General features: G+C 39.8%; 1 protein-coding gene and 1 long non-coding RNA gene across 8 annotated transcripts in view; both read right to left on the minus strand.

Annotated features, from left to right (window-relative positions):
• Positions 1-3,306, minus strand: part of LOC110598931 (uncharacterized) — a 38,474-nt gene extending 35,168 nt beyond the window's left edge. The window contains exon 1 of the long non-coding RNA XR_002484825.3: positions 3,218-3,306. This is a non-coding gene — a long non-coding RNA (uncharacterized LOC110598931). The remainder of the gene's footprint in view (positions 1-3,217) is intronic.
• Positions 1-25,161, minus strand: part of Rbms3 (RNA binding motif single stranded interacting protein 3) — a 1,318,386-nt gene that overhangs the window by 1,186,640 nt on the left and 106,585 nt on the right. The gene's annotated exons all lie outside the window — the stretch shown is intronic.

The following is a 25,161-nucleotide window of genomic DNA, read 5'->3' on the forward strand; positions in this document are numbered from 1 at the left end:
CATGTGTTATGGTATGAAGGTAAATGTGCATTTTGCTGCGTGTCTGTAAAGAATCTATTTTTAACAAGCCCTTTGCTGCCAGTTGATTTCCCAGACAATAAAATGCTTAAAAGTTAAAAATTATACGAATATATAATTTTTTAAAAAAACTGCTTTTCCACAACTTATAAGCCAAGTTCCCATCAGGTACAGACATATCCCATTACCATAGTGGAGTAAGCTGCAATCCTAGTCAGGGAAAGAAAATTCGTCAAAGTGATTCCAATTTAAGCCTATCCTTTGACCCAGAGTTCCTCAGAATTTTTCTCACAGTCATCATGGCAGCCTCTTGGGTGGTAGAATAACGCACTGAGCTGCCCCATATTTTTAAAAACTCTTAAGTCAACAGGCTCCACAAGTAAGTGGCAGGATCAGTGCTGATCAGGCAAATGCATTCTTTGCTTCTCCATATGTTCTCTTCGGTGTGGGATGTGGTACCACTTTATATAGTAGCAACTTTTTATGTGTAATTGTACAGTCACTGAAAAGTAGGTCAATACACACTGGTGCTTTCCCATTCCCCAAATACTATCTGCCATGCCTGAAAGTTGAGACTTATCAGGGTTGAAGTGCAGAAAAGGAGGGGGAAAACAAGCCGAGGAGAAGAAGAAATGCAATATATTCGCCTCTAAGCTCCTTCATAAATCTTCATCTTCTTTCCAACAAGATCTAGGAAAATCACTGTTTCACTCTAGGATAGGGATGCTCATTACCCAAGTTCAAAACCTATGAAAAATTACAGTGGAAAAATCATTCACAATTGATTTATGGTTAAATTGAAAGAGGTGGAAGTGTAGGACCAATCACCTGCTTTGTAAATATCTTTCAATCTCAAACCCACTCTGAAAGCTAGGCTCCAATCTACTTCTATAATTAGAGTACCAAAACAAGAGGCATTAACACCCCCAACAGATCATTAATCATTCGAGCTACTTCATGATGGGGGCTACAACCATGGACTTGAGGCAGGGTTGAGCGAATAAAATAGTCATTGATCTCTATTTGAAGAGGAGAGCAAGACAGTTAAGTTCATGTGTGTTTGTTGGCATCTATCACACTGGAATTGCTACAGAGACCATCAATAGCAGAACTATTTCACTTCCGTGCCCTTAAACAATGATTAAAAACTTTTAAGTGTTTCCAAGTAAGAAGCAAACTCAGATCCACTTTAGGTGCCAACATTTGGCAAGTGTTTAGTCCCAATTAGCTGATTAAACAGCAACTGTAAATCGTCTCCTATTGTTTCAATATTGAGGCCAAAAGTGATAGATACACACTAAATGAGTTCACAAACTGTCTTCTGGATTCTCTTGAATCCTTCATAAATCAACATCTTTTTGACAGCAATAAAATGTCATTAACATGAACTGCTTTGAGGGTAAACTTTCTAAATAATGAGGACAAAGTAGTGATTATAGATTAGTTTTCCTTAAATAGGTGAGGCCGCCTTCCTTTTATGGTCTGTTAGAAATATCGAGATAAGGAGCCTACAGATGTATAATTCCAGACCACATTACTTTGGATGAGAAACTCCTGGGACCCTATCCCCCTCATCTGCACAGTGCAGATCACAATGCTTGCCCAACCTTCCTCATAGGATAACTTTGAAGATGACAGGATATAAAACTCAGGAAGGACCTTAGCAAAGTCTTGTGCACCATACAAATGGAAGCTTCTACTGATACAAAGTCCTTTAACGTTGAGTATCAATGAACAGTTAAGAATAAATGATTCCTTAGTAGCATATTACTATTTTTCTATAAATGCATGCTTACAAATATACCACTAGAAAATTATCTTAAAGTACAGTAACTTCAGATACAAGTAGAAAATTCTTAAAGCAGAGTAATCATTTCTAATTTGACACATTGGGCTGGTTTATTACACTTTCTTTATAAGCATTACTCCCTAAATCTGGATGAGAAATAGCTGTGCTTCACATTGCCAAAATAACCCCCTGTGATCCCCATGCTAAGGTCACCACCTGCATTCACCTCTTGATAGAGCTTACAGGGATATGTGGTCCTTGAAAGCAATCATGAGATCCCTAGCATTCTTCTCTCACTCTCCACGTATCAGGACAGACTGAATGAAATCCTTTCCTGGAAATTTTCATTGTCCATCTAATGAACTCAGAGTAGAGAAAAACTATTGGCATCAAAATAGAGTCTGTTTCTGGTTCCAACAGTTTAGATAATAATGGTACTGATGTTGTTACCAACTAAACATCTAGAATACCTTTAAATATTTTCTACATACCCTAGAGCAGGGCTGTCCTGCACAACTTTCTGCTGCAATGAAGTGATTGTCATTTAATCTGCACTGTCCTATACAGCAACCACCAGCCATATGTGGATGTTAATCATTTGAAATGTGGTGTGACTGAGGAAATAAATGTTTCAAACTCAGCCAATTTAGTTTTAAATAGCCACGTGTGGTAAATGGCCACTATATAAACCACTGTAGCCTTAGAGTCTCTTTTCCCAGCCCAATTCCAGTTTTGCCATTTTCCTGCGGGACTTAATCTGCAGGAGCCTCACCCGAAAAATGGTGGTAACATAATCCATCATAGGGCAGTAGAAAACCAGGAGTTAATTGTCTAAGGTATTGCAGTCTGGGGCTGATTACACAACTGAAACCAATAACAGGCCTGAAGAGGCAATCAGGTTGTTATTACCCATCATTCTCTACCTTCCTAATTCTTACCGCCTTTGAACATAACTCCCTTCAGCAATTCTCTCCTGGTCTTAAAATTTGACATAAGTCCTTTTTGTAAGAGGCCCTAAGACACCTGCATTCACTTTATTTACCTATCTGGATTCTCTCACCAGAGCTTGGCCCTGCTATTTACCGTAACATTCCAAGCATCAATGCCTAGAACACAGCAACCCAAAGAAACTCTTGAAAGGCCCTTATAGAAATTTGCAGTGTATTTGAATGTTCTACACATTGTAAATTGGCCCTTCGATGCTGTTGAGTGCCGACTGCCCACATTACAAGTAAGAAATGACTCGTCTAGGAAGCGTTTGACACAGAGAAGCGAGATCTGGTTATCTGTGGGAGTCAAGTGACTCACCAAAAATGGATTTATGGTGAAAGCACCAGAGTGGATTTGCCAGGCTTAAGATGGAAAGGAGGAAATAAGTGAGCCTAAGAGCACTGTTCTGGGTTCTCTTACCCTTCAGAAGAGCAGCAGGCTCTGAAATCTCCAAATTGTCCTTCACTGCTGAGATCCAGAAGGCACCAGACCCTCATATCCAATCTACTTCGATACCCGGATGAACTATGGTGTTGCCAATGGCAACAGAGTGACTGCATGCTCTAAGTCCCGTTATGCCCAATAAAATTAATACTGACTACACCTCCACAGAGAGCAGGGTGCTCAGACAGAACACAAACCACAAGGCTAAACACAGGGCTATGTGTAAGTTATAATACACAGGCTGGATAACATTTTGGGGTTTTTTTGGGGAAAAAAAATCACTTGAACTTCCCAGAGTAATAAATTTGCCCTGTGTTTAAAGGAAGGGTAGCCATTCTAATGCCTTAGTATAGAAACATGCATACTGTTTCATAGAATAATAGAAGGCTTATTATCGTTAATTCATTTTTATGGGACTCAGTTTCCACTATGTGCAAAATAGCCTCAATAGTAGCTAACATGTAAATTAACAATAAACACTAAAGATAATGTATTACATGCCTGGATGAGGTACTCAGGTTATTATTACTACTCAACATTCTATACCTTTGTTATGGTTTAGATATGAAGTATCCCCCAAAAGCTCATATTTGAGATAATGCAAGGAAGTTCAGAGCCAAAATGATTAGGTTAAGACTGTTGTGACCCAATCAGTGCATGCATCCACTTGAATGTGTTAACTGGGTGGTAACTATAGGCAGGTAGGATGTAGATGGAGATAGGCTAGTCATTATGGGCTTGCCTTTGGGGTTTCTATTTTGTCCCTAGTAAGAGGAGCAGTCTCTCTCTCTCTCTCTCTCCCCCGCCTCCCCCCCTCCCTCCCTCCTTCCTGCTGCCATGTCCTGAGCCACTCTCCTCCTCCATACCCTTCTGCCATGACGTTCTGCCTCCCCTTGGGGCCCAGAAGGTAGCCATCTACGTACTGAGACCTCAAAACCATGAGAAAATAAATTTTCTCACTTCTAATTGTTCCTTCAGGTCTTTTTGTCATAGCAGCCAAACAGCTAACTAAAACAACCTCCCAAATTCTTAAACATATTCCTCAGGAACCCTAACTTAAAATCTGGTCTCAAAGTTCAGTATGGATTCTGAGGACTCAAGGCATCTGCCTTTTCTGTAAGTATATTTTCCTCTCCTTAGACCATGGCCACTGTGTTTATTGTTTGTACCCAAAATCAATGCCTAGAATACAACTACTCACTAATTTAAAGAATGAGTTATTGAGGTAATAAATACTTATAAACTGTTACACAATAAGACCCAAGTGAGAATGATTTGCTTCTGCTAGTTAGGGTTCATACACTTATCTGGCCAGAATTTTAATTACCTGGTGTGGTAGGCAGAATGGGCTTCCAAAGCCGACCATCCAATCCCCAGAAACTCAGAACATGTTAGGTTACATGGCAGATGGAATTAACGTTTTAATCATCTGATTTTAAGGAGATTATTTTAGGTTATCTGAATAAGGCCCTCAAAATGGGAAAGAGGCCACAAAAGAGGTGATATAAAGGGGGAAAAAACTTCAGAAGATAATCAGGGTAATGTGATATAGGAGGATTTGTTGCTTCCTCTGAAAAAGAAGGGAAGAAGCCATGAACCAAGGAATATGGGTGGTCTCTAAAGTCTGGGAAAGCCAAGAGCATGCACGTCCTTGCTGATACCTGAACTGTAGCTCGGGAGACCTGTATAAGATCTCTAACCTATGATACCATAATAAATTGTGCAGTTTCAAACTACAAAATTTGTAAGTAATTTGTTGCAGAAATAATAAAAAAGCAATAAAACTCAGCTTAAAAAAATATATTAATGCCTTGGTCCCACTCCTAGAGATTTAGTTACTCTGGCATGTTTCCAAGCAAGGTGTTAGGATTTTGGAAAGTGCTGTAGATAAGTCAACCATGAAGCAAAGTTTAAGGATCATTCAATTACCCAATCAATCTCTCTCTCTCTCTCCCCCCTCCCTCCATCACACATGCCCAGAAAAATAAACTAAGTATCATATATATAAAAAGTGGATCAAGCAATATCCCTTCACTTATTAATATAAACGTGTGGAAAGTGTGCTCCTGGGCAATATTTCATGTGTCCATTACAACAACTCTACTAAATCAGTAGGGGTGATAACCACAATCTATTTCATACCAGAATGAAATTAGAAGTTATAGGGAGGAAGATTCACGGGACTCCCCAAATCTGGCCATTAGTAAGTGAAGAAGCCCATACTTTGACCAGGGAACTGCCTAGGACACTTGGAAGTAGGACACTTCCCCTATGGAACCTACCTTTGAGCATTCCTGTGTGCCATGCCCAAGAATAACCAAACTCGGAAACAAATGAACATAAGTCATTACAACTATTTTGTCACATTTTTCACTTTGAAATTTTGTCCTGCCATTAGTTCCATTTAGTCATGTACTTAAGAATCGGGTCTTGAGAAATCAGTAAAATCTAGTCTCGTCACCTGTGTTAGGCCTTGTCCAACTGCAGACCACAGGCCACATTATTTGTTTTTGTAAATAAAGTTTTATTAGAACACCACTGTGGTTTATTTGCCTAGTGTGGCTATTGCTTCCATGGTATATAGAAAAGAAAGGCTGAATAATCATAACGGAGACCATACATCCTACAGAGATGGCAATATTTTCACTATGTGGCTTTTTACACAGAAAGTGGCCAACTACCTGACCTCGATCAAGCATGGGACCTTCAACTCCCCACTGTCACCACTGGTATCCCTCAGCTTCTAGCCTCATGAGGACCACTGAAAGAGCCTGGAAGAAGCATGCAGCAACAGCAGTCTTGGGACAGAGACAGAAATAACCAAGACTGATTTTCTAGTAATATTGTTGATTTAATCAGGACTTCAGGTCAGAGAAATGCAACAGATTTTTTAATATCTCATTTTTCCTATTATTCTTAAAATATTGGGGATAACCAATAAAGCCACCATTGATATTATTTAAAATATCGGTTTCTTTGTGCCTTGTCCCACGGTCCGTGTTTTGAGAATTGCACATCTGTGCAGGCACTATACCATGCAATTTAAAAAGACATAACATTTGCCTTCCGGGAGCTTACACAATCTAAGATAGGCAAGGATGGCAGAGAAAGAACACTCCCCAAGGGATACACTGAATACATCCACAAAACAAACATTCATGTGATTTATCCACAAAAGGTACATCCAGTTTTAATGGGAAGGCAAATAAGCATTCATAAAAGGAACCCAACTCCTTTCATCAAATCTTTTAATTATTTCAGGAAAGATTTCTGGAGAAGAAGTTGCAGATGAAGTGATTAAGGCGACCCGAGGAACAATTCTAGACATACAGCTTAACTGCGCTTGAAGGGGCAAATTAGATGTAAGGATTAGAAATTTACCCATTAAGACCAGGAAAAGCCAAACACATCCTAGCATCCAACATTCAAAGGGAAGATAAAGCTTTAATCTGTGATGGAAAAAAAAAAAATGGAACTTCCAGGCCTCAGTCTCTTAACCCACTCCCATGGAAGATACCACCTCCAGTGATAAGTGTCTTTGAGTGCTAATAACATAGCTAGTGACTTCCAGCCACCAGCCATCTCCAGGATGGGGGATGGTCATTGGAAGGACAAAGTATGACTGGAGGCTTCAAACTGTCAGCACAATTCCCCCACCTCCAGTTGACTATCGATGGCCAATGATGCCCACCATAATGAAGCCCCCTGGAATCCCTAAAGTTCATGAATGAGAGCTTCTGGATAGCTAAAACATGGAGGCAGCTAAATGCCAACATGCTTGGAGAAGGCACAGACACAGAAGCTCTGTGCTCCTTCTTCCATCACTTACTGTGTGCTTCCATTCCAGTGGCTGTTCATTTGTATTCCTTTTAATACCCCTTATAACAAACCAGTAAACATAAGTAACATGTCCCCTTGAGTCCTGTGAACCATTCTAGCAAATTAATCAAACCCAATGATTTATAATAGGTAGATGAGAAATATCAAGTAACAATATTATTTGCAGCTGGCGTCTGAACGGGTGGGTGGCGAGACAATCTTTGGGAACGGACCCCTCAACCTGTGAGATCCAACACTATCTTCAATTAAATCCTTCCAGAATCCAATTGAATTAGATTAGCTGTTGTCCACTGGAAAATCTAGGATAGAATTGTTTGTCTGCTATGTGGAGACAAGCTCCCCTCATGTGGGATCACAGAAGTGTTCTGTGGGGTGAATGTATAGTAGACTTGTAGCATTAAACAGCACCCACAGATCACAACATTTAATTTTTTTTTTCTGTTAAGCCCTATAATTCTGTCCATCACAGCAGCCTGAGTAGTAGATTCGACACAAATAGATGATCAGAAGTGGCCTTTATACTTAGGTTATGTACTATCTTTGTTTTAGGTTATTATTCAATGGATGCTGAAAGATGAATATCTGGCTTCCCTGTTCTTTAATCCACTGTCCTTTGAAATTTTTACATAAACATAGAATAGTCTACAAGCTATATCAACTCAAAAAAGAACAACATTGGAGTCTAGAGGAAAAAAATGATTGCTCAAAATGATACAAAGCTATAACTAGAGAAAAGAAATAGATGCCCAAGAGTGGAACAGAGGCAATTCAAAATTATTGAGCATAGAGACGAGAGTGAGGTATGCAACCAGATCTCCTTCAGGACTTAGGCACTCAATTCCCCATCTATCAGAAGTGCTATCTACTGACAGCTCACAGCTGCACCCTTCTCCTTAACTGCCCTTGGTCAAATAGAGCCATACATGCCATGGTACACCATCTTCCCTAGATAGGCCCCATCCAATGACTAGCTATTCAGTAACAAAGGCTGGACCCCCTTGGGATAATCCTTAGGGATCAGCCGGGCTCAAGTCTTCCCTGAGATTTAGCTGAAACTTCAGCCTCAATTGCACTGCAGTTCAACTCCCCCGCTGCCCAATCCTCCACCCTCACTTCCTTGCAGATGTTGTTCCAGAGACTCTTCTTCTGCTTGTAAATCTCTGCCTCAGAGTCTGTTTCCAGGGAAACCAATTTAAGGCAGAGCACCATCTGCATGGTGGGTACAGTTAGGTACTTTTCCATACTTTATCTCATAATGTGATCCTTATTACAATGACCATTTGAAATATGATTGGGGCTGAGAATATTAAGTCACAGAGTTAAGGCAAGTGTCAGAGCCAAAAGTTGAACCCTTGCAGGTGCTAGCAGGTGCTACAGTGTCCAGATCAAGGATTAATTGGCAGGGCCACAAAAAGAAGTTCAAATATTCAGATGAGCCTCTAAAGATCAAGATTTAAAAGATTAGAGGCACTAGGCCAAAGTCAAGAAAGGACAAAAACTTTGAGCCAAGTGCCAGTGAGTAAAAAATTCAAACTAGACTAATTTCTGGGACAGGAAATGTGAACCTTTGAATGTCTATTGTATTTATTACCTGTGCATAACCTTGAGACTATGTATGTATACAAGGAACAAACTAACAACAATAGTAGCTACCAGTATAGGAAAGCAACCTGGCACTATGCAATGTTGTTGGAAGTCAATTTTTTTTTCTTTAAATTTCATCTAAACCTGTACACTTTCTTCTTGTCATTATATGTTGAAAGTACTTACATAGCATTTACACTGCATTTGGTATATTACAAGTAATCTACAAATGATAAAGTATTCAGGAAGCTGTGACTATGTTATATCAAGTCCTATTGCTTTCTTTATGGGGCACCTGAGCATGCATGCATTTTGGTATTGGAATGGGAGCAATCCTCCGTGGATACCAAAGGATGACAACATTAGAGAATATATGATTTATACAGGGCTCAAGCTGACCATTAAGGGGTGGCCAGGAGATGAAGATAATATCTGAAGTGGACAGCAGTCCAACACAGAGGAGAAGATTCTGAAACAAATCCACAAGAAAGGGAATGAAAGAAAGAAAGAAAGAAAAAGTTCTGGCCAGGAGAAGGAAGTTAAATTAAAGATGTCTGTGCCCTGGAAACCCAATGCCTTACTGTATCTGCCCCCACCCACCCACACACACACAGCCTGGAACTTCCACTTAGAGACATTTCCATGAATATTAAGCAACAGCTCTCATTTTTTCCTTCAAATGCCTCCTCCCAAAACAAGTCTGTGGTTGTTTCCATTCCAAGCCTGACATCACTTCTGAAACCCAAATCATTGCAAAAAAAAAAAAAAATTCTTTACAATCAGCTACAGGGACTGTCAGCAAGGCTTCCACAACACCATGACTGTTGTGGGCAGTACTCAACCCTTTTTGAACCCAGTTCTGAATTGCTCCTTGAACTTTGCCTAAAACAGCCCTTTGAGTTGCTCTGGGAACTAGTTTCCTCACCACAGAGGCCCCCTCTGGCCTTTGCCTTCTCTTCCTGATATTTAAAAGGAAGAATGGAGGCAACATCCTTTGAGAAGGTCCTTGGCCATTTTCTTTTTTGGTATTATAAGTTTATCATTCTTCCTTTCAGATGTTCATTCCTCCTTGATTTTAAAATATATCTCCCTCCTCTAAATGTCCTACTACTGAAAAACATCTGATCAATCACCAACCTCCTGACTATCATCTGGAAAACAACTTCAAGGAACAACAGGACCCTGCTCCTTCTCCTATGTTCATGTCCATCTTCCCACCATTACTTCCCCTGGACTTTACATTCACCACCTTAAGGCCATAGACATCTCCACTTTTATAAATTCTCAATTAACCTCTATTCACCCGAGAATGATCCCTGTGACATTTTCTATGAAATTTTGTCACAAAGCCATCCAGTGACTCCGTGGTTCTTGTCTGCACTGCAGAGGCCCAAGTCTCTCTGCTCGTATTCTTGATCCTCTATACCCAATTCTTCATCCATATTTAGAGAAGGCTGACATCAAATATATGCATGTCCTTATTCATGACAACGTAGTTTCTAAATAGCAATAGCTTTATCTGGTTCATAAATGGCATTCATTAATCCTTCTACTTAAATATTCATGTCAAGAAGCTATTTTCAAATTACATTGACAAATAAGCATGAGTGCCTTATAAGTACAAGATATCAGTCCCGTTGCTTCTGAGTCTAGACAGGATGGAACAAGTCGGTTTCTCAAGTTTAAGTTTTAAAAATGAATTCATGAGGTGTTTAGAGACACCTCTGGGTCTAGCTGCCTCTGGTTTAATGCCAACAGAAATCCAAGGATCTACTAAAATTGACTGGGCTACCAGATGTCTGAATGATATCACTTAACAGGCTCAACGTGTGGTTATCTCAGTCCAGTCTCCTCAGAGAATTTGGTCCACCTGAAGGATGGGCATGATGAGAGATAGGCAGGTCCCACTCACTGTTGATAGTATCAGTGAGGATCAGTCCAAGGTCACCATTTAGAACTACACTATACTAGAGGAAACTGCCAAATTCCCTTTGGATTGGAAGAAGGGATGGCAGACCTTCTTTACAAGTTGAAAGTCAGGGGAAAGTTTCAATGGGAAAATAATGACAAGAAGCCAAAATTCATGTCTACCTGCTGTTACAACTGCCTACCAGCTAAACCCTGGTTCAAATGCCCAGGTCCTAGTTTGATCACTGACTTACTCTGAAAGTGTGAGCATAATAGCCATAAAGTGCACCTTCTATCAAATGGTAAAAGTAGAGATTTCTGGAGGAAGAAAATGTTTTACCATTCTGTTTATAAGTATTATTAAACTTACCAGTGAAAACCAGAGCGAATGGAAAATACATGACAGCATCTCCTCACTCCCCGCCCCCAGAAGAGTCCCCACATCTCCTCTAATCCCTTCCACCAGAGCACACCTGGATGCTTCGGGGAGGAAGCAGCCATGGCGGGTTACCAAGCCCTTACAGTCTCTCTTCAGTTACACAAGGGCTAGCAGTGGCCTCTGGGAACCAAATCAAACAAGCCCAGCGCCTCCTGCATTTTAAATTAACCAAGATTTACGTTAATATCAACAAAGCACATGGGACACTGGGGCATTGTTGAATTTAAATAAAAATCGATGTGTTTTGCAGAACGTTTTCCATAAAGTAATGAATCTGGAAGAACAATCACTCATGGGAAAGATAATTAGAGGAGTTGAAAAGTTTTGGGCTTTAATCTCAGCCACTGGAAAAAGAAAAAAGAACACACACACACAGAATTCTTTTCATATTTAAAGTTTAGGAAAGGCTGAAGGTACAAAACTTATCCTTCATAAAACAGTGCTCCAGGGTAGGGTAAGATAGATAACTCCATATCAATATTAGAAAGTAAACAAAGCCCCAAAATTCAAGGACTGTTTCTACTGATGTTGGCTTTAAAACAAGACAACATCTAAGGCAGACAAAAGATTCTCTATGCACAGCTACTTATTTTCTTGCCTCTTCCACTAAAAATGAACAAGGCTTTATAATAACAGAGGCCTGTGTGCAACTCATCACCTGGTAAGGCAGGAAGCATGGCCAGGCCTAGAATGGGCTCTACTCACTCTGGAAAAGCTGCTGCTTAGTAGGGAGGCAACTGCAACAGCAAGCTCAGACATCAAAATATTCAAAAGCGAAAGAAAGCAAACTGCTGGACGTGGTGGCACACGCCTGTAATCCCAGGGGTTTGGGAGGCTGAGGCAGGAAGATCGCAAGTTCAAAGCCAGCCTCAGTGCTAAGCAGCTCAGTGAGACCTTGTCTTTAAATAAAATACAAAATAGGGCTAGGGATGCGGTTTAGTGCCCCCGTGTTTAATCCTTGGTACCAAATAAATAAATATATATAAATCAAGCAAGCAAATCTCTGAACAGGACAGAAAATGTTTTCTGTCCTAAATCCCACCAGGTGTTCCCCACTCTGACTAGCCTTGGTCTGTCTCTTGGAATTTTCTGGATCTCCTGAAAATTCCACATCTGACATGCTAAGGGCTACCACAGCAAGCAGCCTCCAGGACCCTGACTAAGATTTAGCTCAGAATCTTTAGAATGACTGGTCTCCATACCCTATCATTTATTAAATATTAAATATCACCTCCGTTATCTGTCTTATGTTTTACAAGAAAATGGATCATATAGAGATTGACTTCTCCATCGGGTTATACCACCTTCACCATTCTCAGAACAACCTGGTGAAGGCATGGGGTTTTTTTTCTTAGTTTTAGGTGGACACAATATATTTTACATTTATGTGGTGCTGAGGATTGAACCCAGTGCCTCATGCATCGTAGGTGAGCACTCTACCACTGAGCCCCAGTCCCAGCCCCAAAGGCATGGTTTTCAAAGTATCATTTTAGGCAGTGCCATTTATTCACTAATTCATTTATTTATTGTTTCTCCCCACCCTCCCTCCACTTTAGAACTTACACACAATGCTCCAAGCTTGGACTCTGGCATGACTTGGAATGTCCACTAGTTTTGTGGCCATGATGCAGTCCTGTAATCTGAACTTTAGTCTTTTCACCTGCAGCACTGAGATACAGCCAAGGACTCTGCAGGATTTGGGGATGATTTAAGATAATACATACCCAGTGCCAAGCCTACAGACTGACATCTGCTCAGAGTCTGATAAAATATTCTAACTCTTCTTATCACACTAGAGAGGGCCATGGGTAGTTTTTCTTGAGCTCATAATCATATCCACCTCTGTACTCCTTTCACTTTCCAGATTTCATTGTCAGGTGAACCCTTATTTGATGTAACATCAATCAACATTTTGCTCTCAGAGCCACTTGAGCAAATGCTTCTCCACAGGAACCAAGCACAATCCAGGGGACAACTAGGGCATCCCTATCTCTGGCCTCCAAAATAGCACAACTCCAGGACCTCAAAGCCCAAATTCTGGACCGTCTATAAGTACACCTTCACATATGAAAGATGTCACTAAAATAATACCTGAGACTGATACTGCCCTGGTCTATTTTGTGCTGTTATAACAGGATGCCAGAAACCAGGTAATGCATGAATAGAATTTCATTTCTCACAGTTCTGAAAATTGAGAAGATCAAAGATCAAAGGTTTGACCTCTAGCAAGGACTTTCTTGCTGTGTCATGCCATGGCTGTGTCATGCCATGGCAGAAGGTAGAAGAAAAGAGAGCACATGTACATGTGAAAAGGGGTGGAGGGTGACGTGGGACAGGTGCACATGCATGACTGGGATGAATCCTCTTTTATTTAAAAAAAAAATCACTAAAAATAATAAGCCTACTCCCATGATAATTACATTAATTTGAACCTTACTCTGCCTTAATGACCTAACCATCTCTTAAAGGTCCCACCTTAACACTGTTGCATTTGGGATTAAGTTTCTAACACAATGAACTTTGGAAACACATGCAAACCATAGACGATACCTAGCTCACATTGACCTTGGAGATCCTGACCCTGGGACTTCATTGAACTGGCAATCAAAAAACACCAAAATATGACAAAATGCCCCTGAAGCAGAGGTACTTGGTGCATGATGGGTTTGCAGGAGAGGACATTATCTTCACTGCATGTTCTTAGACACAGTGCAATTGCCTATTGAATCAATGCAGTAAAATTTCATTCCAAGACCAAGACACAATCAGATGTTGATTACATACCTTGTCCAGATAAGGTCAAGGCTGGACAAACTTAAATTGAATTTTGAAATACCATAAGCTGTTTTAGAGTCTCAAGGACCACACATGTATGCACACACATACACAAGACTGAGATGACAGCAGCTACTGCCTACTGTGCCTCTTTTAGGGACCATGCATATAACTGTATTTTCTATGTTATTTAAAACTACCTTACAAAACAGACATTATCTCAATTATACATGTGGGGGAAATGAAGTCCAAAGAAGTAAAATAACTTGTCTAGAATCACAAGGTCAAGAAGACACACAACTCAAATACCACCTCAAGAGCCATGCACAGGACTTGATGCTTGTTATTTGTATTAAATTCTCACATGGAGGCAGAAGTCATCCCACTTTTGTGATTGAGAAATATGAAACTTATATCTGCACTTATATGTAGTGGAGACAATACCAAATCCGCACATACTTTCTATCAAAAGTACATACAAAGGTATGGACACTAGAAGTCAAAGATTAGGAAATGATTTTATACAAAAATCATTGAGAGAGTCTTGGCTGGGAGTGGGTACACAAAAAAAAAGAGTGAACTGGATTCAGAAAATGTGGACCAGGCACTCCATAAAAGGCACACCGTCTTAATCTTCCTGAGAAAAAGTGAAAGATTTTCTCCAAATCATATAAGCCCTTATTCTTTGTGTATCCTTTGCTTTATTCCCAGTGGAGCCAAAATTCCCAACTCAACCTTCTATTTTCAGAAAGGTATTTGTCATCTCTGGTTGAAACTGAGGAACTCCAACTCATCACCCCCTACTCCAGCCTTCAGGTACGTGACCCAACCTCTTGCAATTTAACTCATGCAAACTCTGTTCTTCCCATCAATTCTGACATCATTAGTTCAAGGAGATTTTCCACAAAAGGACAGAAATAGCCAATCTGTGGCAAAAGGTTAACATGTAACTTAAGTGGTCAAGAAGAAATTGAGGCTAAAAACAGCAAATCCTGCCTGCTGAGGCTATCCTACAGAAATCTCTCTGGGTCTAAGTTCAGTGCCTTACAAGCAAACAACATGACTGCCACTGTTTAAGAATATTGAAAGAGTAATTAATGACACCTTTACAAGTTCAGCAGGCTCCCCCACCAAGGGGCTTGAATGAAACTGCCATGGAACCATCCCACACACAGGGGAAGGAAATAAAATCACTGCTCTTACCAGCAAAATAAACTGGTGGGTAGTCCAAGGGGGGTTCAGGCAGGGAGGGAGCAGAGTTTGCTTATAAGTTTGCACTTATTAAGAGGCTAATATTGTATAATACTTCAATTTTAAAAACAAAACAAGCCAACAAAAAGGAAAAACTTCTTTCAGAACCAAACATTTCACACACTGAGAGAAGGTTCTAGAGCAGTTCTGCTAATTGACTGCAAGGGCCCCTGATGCTCTGCTATAGCCACAGAAGTTATCTCCACACTCCCTGCCCTAACTTGGGACTCTGTCTCCCTGGATCAACTCCAAATGACCTTGACACTCCGACCTTTACCCAGGAATGGTAAGTATACATAATAAAACAGATCTGCCATTCCTTCAATACTTCAGTGCCTATGAGCCCCTCTGAAGAGTGGCTGCTTTAAATAAAGGGGGCCCTGTGACCCAACATTCTAGCGGGAATATTTACCATCTAGAATATCCTCAGGAATCCTTGAGCTCATTTGTGTTTGTTCTTCAGATAGGAAAACAGGGAGGCACAAACAAGAAAGGACTTTGCAGGGGCTCTGAAAAAAAAGGCAATTTTAGAAAATATCAGGAGCCTAGAGTGAACCAGAGTATTTGTGTGAAAATTTTTTTTGTGTGTGTGTGTGTGTCTTTCTAATCATATGAAAGTATTTTAAAGTCTCCCTAAGTATGAAAATAAACTGCTGCCCAAATAGCTATTTGATATTTACAAAATTTACAGACCCTTATCAATCTTTGCCAAAATTCATCTTGTAATGTGGTTAAATTTCTATGCTGTTACATAGATCAACCCTCAGAGGTTCCTGAGCCCAAGACCTCTGTCCTACATTCTCTTTGCATAGAACTGCATTACCAATTGCCTGCCTGGCTCTTGTATATGGCTGTCTAATTGGTGAACTCCCCAAACCAAGTGTGGCTCAAAGGCCACCCTTGACACCATCCCTCTCCATCCATTCTTCCTTTGTTGTCCTCAGTGCAAGAAGTATGACCTCAGTCAACCATTTATCCAAGAAGAGGAACAGCAGTCAGTTCCGTTTCTGCCTCTTGTTTATACTCCTCTTCTACCCCAAATCCTCCCCATTCTTCAGAAATCCAGTAAAGTCAATCTCTAAAATGTATCAAACATAAGCACTTCTTTCATTCCACTGCCAGCATCTTGATTCAAACTACCATCATCTCTCCCAGTTTGAGAGATGATGCAATAGTCTAATAATAGATCTCCCTACTTTCAATCTTGCCCCTTCTGATCTATTCTGTGTTTAGCAGTGACATATGGTTACATACATATAGATTGCTTCACTCTGTGCTCATAACCTTTCAGTGGATTCTACTCCTCTTGTAAGTAAACTCCATGTTCTTACTACTAAGTACAAGGTCCTATGTCAGCTTGACCCTTAACTCTCCCAGTACTAGCTCAGATAACCCAGCACTACCTGCTCCCTGGAATGATCACATTTTGGGGTCTCTGGTCTTTTCTCATTAGCTTGAATTTACTGGGCTCGCTCATACTTTCTGACCTTCACACTTGCATATTCCTCTACACACAATACTTCTCCCTTAGCCATTGACAAGCCAGTTTACATTTCATCTTTTAGGTCTTATTCCAATCTGTAATTATCCTGCCACCTTAGCTGCTCTCTACCATAAGACCCTCAGCATTTCATTCTATATCACAGAATGTGATCACCCAAGAGCCACGTCCTTTGTGAATCCCATAGCTTTTGCATTTTCTTGGCCCAGAACAGTATTTGGCACATAGTAGGTGTTCAATAAATATTTGTTGGATAAATATTCATAATCATCATGCTTGCGATCTTGTCTCATGTGCAGACTCCTATTTTATGGTGAACTGTCCGCATGCTGCCATGTGACTTTCTCTCAGTGCATCCCAGCTACAATTCCACTCTTCTACTTTCTAATAAGATGTGTTCAATTACCTATGACTCAGAAAAATAGACCTCAAACTTGTTAGCACTGAATGCAGCATGAAAGTAAAAAAAAAAAAAAAAAAAAAAAAAAAAAAAAAAAAAACCTCTGAACAGTGATCTAGGTAAAGAACTGGTATAGTTTAATATCAATTTTAGCTGTCCAGGAGACTATCTTTGCTTACGTGTTATGTGTAGGCATATCCTAGAGTGTAGGCTAAAAAGAAAATGATCTCTGGAAAAGAAGTCATTGTGGGAGTAGTAATAATTATTTTAATAAAAATTAATAATCCTAATAATATCAGCTCACATTTATAGAGTACTTGTGAATTACCAGGTGCTTTCATAATTGCCTTATATATATTTAACTCAATCATTACAAAACCCTATAAAATTAGTATGATTATGTTCTTACAGATAAGGAAATTGAGGAGCAGAGAGTTTAAATACAGTAAATTACCAAAATGAGCCTGTTAATGCTCATTTTGGATGTGATCTCAAATTTTTAAATGTGTGCTCATAACCATTACCCATGTTACCCCCCAAAGGTAACATTACCGAGTTTCAATTCTATACTTTTAATACAAATTGTTCAGGTATCTGTATATAGATATTTTCGAAATGCCGTTTTAAAATAACTCATGGCAAACAACGTAAGTCCATTAATCACAGTTCTTGACATCTAAAAATTAAAATGACAGAGGAAAAAGGCATAAAAGGAAATATGAAATAGTAAAACTATCAATGGTAGGAGCAAGAAAAACTTGATATTTTTGTACATGTACTGTTAATCATGAGCCACTGGCTCAGAAGAAATACTTGTCTGTTGCTCTTTAGAATGGAAAGAGTGGAAACCACCACGATATTGTTTCTAAAAGCATTTTTACTTTGTGCCATTTGCATATGGCAGAATTAATTTAAAATCTGAACTGTGGATCCCATTATGTCACATGTGTTCCTGATATTCAGGGATATGCACTGAAGGATTCCTGGAACAATAACTCAGGAGAATATTCCCATGAGAGATCTTGATTTGAGAAAGGCACTTGGCAGTCCTTCACCACATTCTTGGGGACACTCCAGAGACATGCAGACATATGATGGAAGGAGCCTGTCTTTGCTCGAGTTTTTGGAAAACAGAGCCTAGGTCAGTGTGAAAATGGAGTGAGCAAAATGGGGTGTACAGTAGAGAAAGGGATCCCACACTGAGCCACTAAGTGCTACCTACTGTTTACCAGATGCAACTCAGATGGTCTGCCCAGGAGAAGAAAGCAAAGAGAATGCATCTTTAGGTATAACAGTCCCTTTTGCTCAAAGATTTGCTCCACAGGGCAGAAAACCCTGACATTTCCAAGCTGAACACACATGGGCAGGTTTGCGGTTCTCAGGGTATCTTGTACCTGCTTGTCAGCACAAATATCTCAGGACAGAAGGTGAGAGACCCCTTCACAGACATGGGAGAGGCCAGGCACTTATTAGGATGCACCTAATGGAGCTTGTCAGAACCCAGCTTGGCAGGTCAAGACAGAGGTAGATAAAAGAAGTGCAGAGGTAGACAGGCTCTGGTGTGACTGGTTCACAAGAATTCTGGGCAGGGCTGACAGGCTGCATTCTCCTTGCTGAAGCATGGAGCCCAAACAGGGCCCATGAGCTAAATGCATCATATTCTGGAAGGAAGTAGACACTAGAAGCCCTCAAGGTTTTGTTTTTAGCTGGTTGGGAACAACAAGGGATTCCTAGTCAATGTCTTCATTACCTACTTGGATGAAGACATAGAAAGTGAGCTCATCAACCATCCAGCTATCACAAGACTGGGAAAGATAACTAGCAGATTGAATGAGACAATCAAAATTCTAAAGATTTTGACAGATTTGAATGATAGGTGCCAACTAATAAGATGAAATTTTAAAAGGGAAAGATATTGCATGGGTGGGTTCCCTGGATAGAAGATGAATCACCATTAGGAATGAACATCTTCAGGAAAAAATGATGAAAAGAGGGTATTTTATGTCTAATTCTTCCACTGAGAATCTGGACAGGGCATATCAGAGAGAATCACGCTGCACAGCATTATTAACCAAATATCAAAGAAGCTGATGTCTTCCTTCCACTAGACATCAATTCCCTGGGTTCTTTATTCCACCAACAGTAATAGTAGGTTAGATTTGCTTCTCAATTTTTTTTTCTAGAGATGTCTAACACAGACAAGTTATGAGACTAGTACAACTGGACTCTCCTATATTTATATTTAGGTTTGAACTGCTAACATTTTGCAATTTTTTAAAAAAAAATTTAGTTGTAGATGGACAGAATTACTTTATTTTATTTTTATGTGGTGCTGAGGCTCGAACCCAGTGCTAGGCCAGTGCTCCACCACTGAGCCACAACCCCAGCCCTACAATGTTTTATCTGTTTGTGTGTGTATCCCAAGCATTTGAAAATGAATCAGAGCATCTGCATACACTGTAACTATGGTGACATTATCACATTAATAAATTTCCAATAATATTTCTTTAAAAATACCCAACTTCCTGTTCATATCCCAATTCCCTACCTGGCTCTTAATGTCCTTTTAGCTTTCCTTTTTCACACTGATCCCAATCAAGGTCCCTACATTACATTTGGTTGTTATCGCTCTGAAAATAGCAGGAAAGCCTTCGTGTTTTGGGTTTTCTTTTCATCTGTTTTTGATTGAACCAATTCCTCTATTCTTAGTATGTCCTATTATTTGGAAATTATAGCTATATTTTGATTAAAAAATAATTTGTATGGTGAATTTAATCTGTTTTAATTAGTTATACATGACAGTAGAATGCATTTATGTACTTTGATATACATAGATGGAATATAATTTCTCATTTTTCTGAGTGTATATGTTGCAGAATCATATTGGTCATGTAGTCACATTATATACATAAAGTACAAATTTTTGACAAGAACACTTCGTATATGATTGCTGCTTAATCTTACTCCAGTCAAAATGGCAATCGTCAAGAAATACAGGCAACCATAAATTCTGGCGCGGATGTTAGGGGAAAAGTACACTCATACATTGCTGGTGGGACTACATAGTTGGTGCAACCACTATGGAAAGTAGTATGGAGATTCCTCAGAAAACTCTGAATGTTCAGAATCACAAATTGACCCAGCTATCCCACTCCTCAGTTTACAAGCAAAGGACTTAGAATCAGCATATTTCAGTGAAATGGCCATGTCAATGCTTACAGCAGCTCGATTCACAATAGCTAAACTATGGAACCAACCTAAGTGCCCTTCAATACATGAAATGATAAAGAAAATGTGGTATATGTATTCAATGGAATTTATTCAGCCTCAAAGAAGAATGAAATCATGGCTTTTGCTGGTAAATGGATGGAGTTGGAGAACATGATGCTAAGCGAAATAAACCAATTCCAAAAAAAACAAAGGCCATATTTTTTCTGATATGCAGATGCTAATTCACATGGGGGGGTGGCACTAGGGAAGGATAGTTACCTTAGATTAGGCAGCAGGGAGTGAATAAAGTAAGCAGCATGGGGATAGAAAGGATAGTGAATGAAACAGACATTATTACCTTATGTACATGTGATTGCATGAATAATTGGATTCAACAACATGTACATTCAGAAAAATGAGGAATTGTATCCTATCTATGTATGATATATCAAAGTGCATAAATGCATTCTACTGTCATGTATAATAACAACAACTTTAAAAAACTATAAACAAAACAAAAAACCCTTTCTTCACATTAGCACACATATCATGTGTCTACTGTCCCACATTTAATGAAAATGAGTTTGATAACCTGGATCAGATAGTGACTACCAGAACTTTCCCTCACAAAAGCTGGTCTTCCTTATATACTTAGTAAGAAGTTGGTGGTAACACACTTTTACATGATAGGAGTATATTCTTGCCCAGTAACAATTAATGCAAAAGTTTTAATATCCATGGACAGTCCCTATCTCACCTTTTCATAGGGACTACAAAAATGGAGATTTTCTAATAATATCATTACTTCTGTATTTTTTTAGCTGCCATTCTTCATTAAGGAAGAGCTCCCTCTCATCAACTTAAGTCTCCTTCTACAGCCTTACAGTAGATACTTTACTTCTTTCCCACGTTTGAGAATTCCAACCACCTCAGCTCCAGTCTTGCATAGGTGTTGTTAGAATCTTTTTTTCTTCTTTCAAAGAACCTCAAAACCTGTCTTCTAAGCTTTGCAGGCCATGTGACTTCTGTCACAATTACTCAACTTTGCCACTGCAACATGACAACAGCCACAGAAAAGAGAGGGAAAAAAGTGGATGTGACTATTGTATTCCAATAAAACTTTATGTACATAAACAAGTGACAGAATGGATTTGGCCCTTAGGCCATAATTTGCTCACTATGGGCTATTAGTGTAATCATTATTATTTGTCCTTGTAATTGGTTTCATATCTATCATCCACTCTGTTCTCCACAGCCAAATGGGGTACACACATTAATACCATTAAACAGGTGAGACAAGGCTCAAAATTACTAGGCACAGTGGAGCCTAGAACCAGTGTTCCCAATTCCTGGCCTGATGCTCGATGCCTATTATTTGTATAGATGGATACAGATCCCAACCCACTATCATGAGTGACAAATGCAATGTCCCCAAAGACTTCTGAAAAGTGAAAGGTTAAACACTGTAATCATCAAATTATCCTTTCCCCAGAGTCGTAGCTATCGATTTGCCAGAATGCAAAATAAACCATCACAGCATAAACATTCTCTGAAGATTACAGTTTCAGTTATGTTTTAATTGCCATGCAAAGAAAACAGAATTTAAAATGTTATGAAATGCATAATCCGGATGGAAATTAATGCCTGGCCTCAGTTTGTTAATAGAATATAAAAATAGAGGTGCAAGCCCTTCCACATTGCCATTACTTTTGGAATTCTATCAAATTGTCAGAAGCTACAGTCTCCTTTCCCAACTCATTAACAGGTGGTAAAATACATGTAAGCACACTGAACATTGCAGCTTCTCCGCAGTCAATATTATTGTTGCTACTGCTGTCGTGGTTAAAGATAGAGATGATCCTAAAATTTTGAGACCAAAAAAAAAAAAATGCATATTTTGCCAAGTAAACTTGCCTCCATTCTGGAAAAAGAATATATTTAAGTAACATAATATATTTAAATAACAAGGTAACAAGCTCCAAATCTCTCATGTTATTCTCATGAAGCTGCAGCTTTAGTAAAAACAGAACATTTAAGGGATCACTTTCCAATGTTGTTCTTCAGTATTTGTTTTGAATTCTATGGGAAGAGACGAGGTGGTATAAAATTGGAAAAAAAAAAAATCAGCCATTCTCCTAGAGTTCACTTCCATAAAATGATGGCAAAGTTCAGAGACGCAGCCATACATTCGCTGCAAAAGACAGATAGGTGAAACAAGGAAAAGAAAGCTAAATTTTATAAGGCAACTACCATAATCTGATATTTTACATTAAGCCCAATCCTATTACTTGTAGGACTCTGGGACAAGGACACAAACAAAAGCCTACACACCACAAGATTAACATTTGAAAGTTATATATAAAGCTAACTAAAACAGCTAAATATGTTCTATTCTTGTATCTTGGAAAATATTTCATAATGATAAAATGTCGTAAATGCACGTAAAGTCATGGCTCTTATATAACTGAAAGCCAGCAAAATATTAAAGGTGATGGAATTTAATTGTTACTGCACACATCTGGATGTTCTGTGGATGGACCAGTGAACTTGTGAATGAGTAGCTGTTAATATTTCAAAGTGTTCTTCTCCCATCATGTACAATCACTGCAAAGAGCATACTAATGTGAGAGTAAATCCAGAACCATGAAGAGAATGGATGTTCAGTCCTCCTGAAAAAATAATACCTTTCTATGGTGCACACTGCCACCCTGGTACTGAGAGAAAGGCTTCCCCATTTAATTAGTCTTTTGTCTTACCTAAGTGCTTCTGCTGCTCAGATCCTCCCCAGGCTTCAGAGCGGTGCCCGTTTCAGACAGCACAACCCACAAGCCTTCACCGCATTCAGATGCAGTCATCTTTTGTTTGAGAACATTGAGCAAGATGTGAGAAAGTGTTTCCCTGGGGCCTGAAAGTATTAGTAGGCATGAGAGTGGATGTTCAGCTGCAAATGCTGAGGGCTGAATCCTGAGAAAGGGGCATCGTGTATCCTTTATCAAATTAGAGAGTGTCTATGAGTGTGAGAGTGAGTGTGTGTTGGTGAATGCAAGGTCCTCCCCAGTGTGAGGCCCCACCCCCGTCTCATTCAGTTTCAGACATGGTACTGCTCAGCATTCATTTTCTTAAGGTAGCTGTGAACCACTATTTCTAGGTTCCCATCAGTCATACCACAGTGCCCCAGAAGTGAGAGCTTTAATGTCTCTCACTCTGCCGTAGCAAGCCAAATCCAAGGTTTCAACATAGCAGTGTAGTATTGGCAACCACCACTATTCATGATCACTGAGCCACATCCCCAGCCATTTTTTTTTTTTTTTTTTTTTATTTAGAGACAGGGTTTCACTGAGTGCTTAGGGCCTTGCTAAATTGCTGAGGCCGTCTTTGAACTCATGATCCTCCAGCCTCAGCCTCCAGAGCCGCTGGGATTACAGGCATGCATCACTGTGCCAGGCTCAAAGACAATTTCAATCTTCCCACTGCACAGTTTTGTGTGGGCTGAGCAAGAAAAAACATGCGAGCTTTGGAAGAGCTGGATGAGAGAAGCGCTGGGATTTTATTTCTTCCACGGTTACTTTTATCTCCAATTTACTTTTTATTTTTAAATAAATTTTATGTGTCAATTATTTATTTTTTTGTGGGGTGTTGGGTAATGTTTCCATATCTATATGCACTGTGTAAAGCTCCAGTCTAGGTAAGCACATCTATCTCTCAATTTATCCCTCAATCTCATCCCACAGAGATGGGATAACAAATTTTCTATAGCAAATCCACACTATTGCTATTCGTAATTTGAAACCTTCTTTGAACATTTACCCAGCAAGGCAGACACTGTGCTGGGCTTCAGGGATGCAGAGCCTAGACCTTCCCATTAAAGATCTGAGTATTACAGAGCCATGGGCTTCCCATCAGCATTTCTTGGGCCATTCTGAGAGAAGCAGTCCTTATTTCTTTCCAACACTTTCCCTTTTACTGTCTCCATTTTCCAGTAAAAGGCACTGGCTACAGAATAAAAGGATGATCCTAGGTACAGAGTCTTGATTTCTCTGTAATTGAGATCTGATGTATTATTAAATAGTGCACATGCTAAGGTCAAAGAAGCAGTCAGCTTTTCCCAGGACTTGTTGGAAGGTTCCAGATCCAAAAAATCAGTATCTACCACACTCCTCCATAGCCACCTTGTTATTGAAAAAGTAGACCCAAGAGGGAAAAGAGGAAGTTGAGTAACCAAGAATTTCTCAAGGTTAGATATTCTCCCCTCTTCCAATACTGTGAAGGAAAAGAGGCTCCAAAAAAAGGGAGAGATGTCATTATGGGCATCTGCTGGACATAAGTTTAGTCACTGACCTTGCTAGTCAAGTTACTATGCCCCTGGGTATAGGCAAAGAGCACTGTGGAGAGATGATACACGTATAAAGGAAAAGCCTGGGAAGTGTCCAGTTTCAAGGATGTATACAGATTAGAGCTGAACGTGCCAGTAGATCACCGAGATGAGATAACACTAGAAGACACTGTAGCCATCTTGCAGGCATTGGGTAAGGGAAGGCAACAGGACACCTCCAGCTAAGGACCAACTAGAAGCTGCAGGCGAGTTTCACATTTGCAGTGCAGCCAGCCATGCTCAAGAAGCACAGGGACTAAGTCATAAATTATGGTCAATCAAGAAGGGCCACACGACCCCACTGTGGGTGGGGAAGCCAGGCAACATTCTCATCCCATCCCCTTCCTCACTGCCCCAACACAAGGGCTGTCATTCCACAAAGGTTCAGGGGACAGTATGTGACCTGAGCCCCTCCACCAACCATCAGGGACACAAGTTTATCCTTGGCTCGGGGGAGGAGGAAGGGGCAGAAGCTGTGAAGAAGATGGGGAAGATGTCGAAATGCCAATGAAACAGGTTGAACTTTTGAAATTAGTAACACTTTAAAACTAAATGGAATTCAGTAAGAAAGTGTGCTAGAGCAAATTGGTTGGAGTCACTTCACCAAAGATTAAAAAAATGAAAATAAAACATTTCATAT

The sequence above is a fragment of the Ictidomys tridecemlineatus genome, chromosome 2, assembly GCF_052094955.1.
Source record: "Ictidomys tridecemlineatus isolate mIctTri1 chromosome 2, mIctTri1.hap1, whole genome shotgun sequence".
In the NCBI taxonomy this organism is placed as follows: domain Eukaryota; kingdom Metazoa; phylum Chordata; class Mammalia; order Rodentia; family Sciuridae; genus Ictidomys; species Ictidomys tridecemlineatus.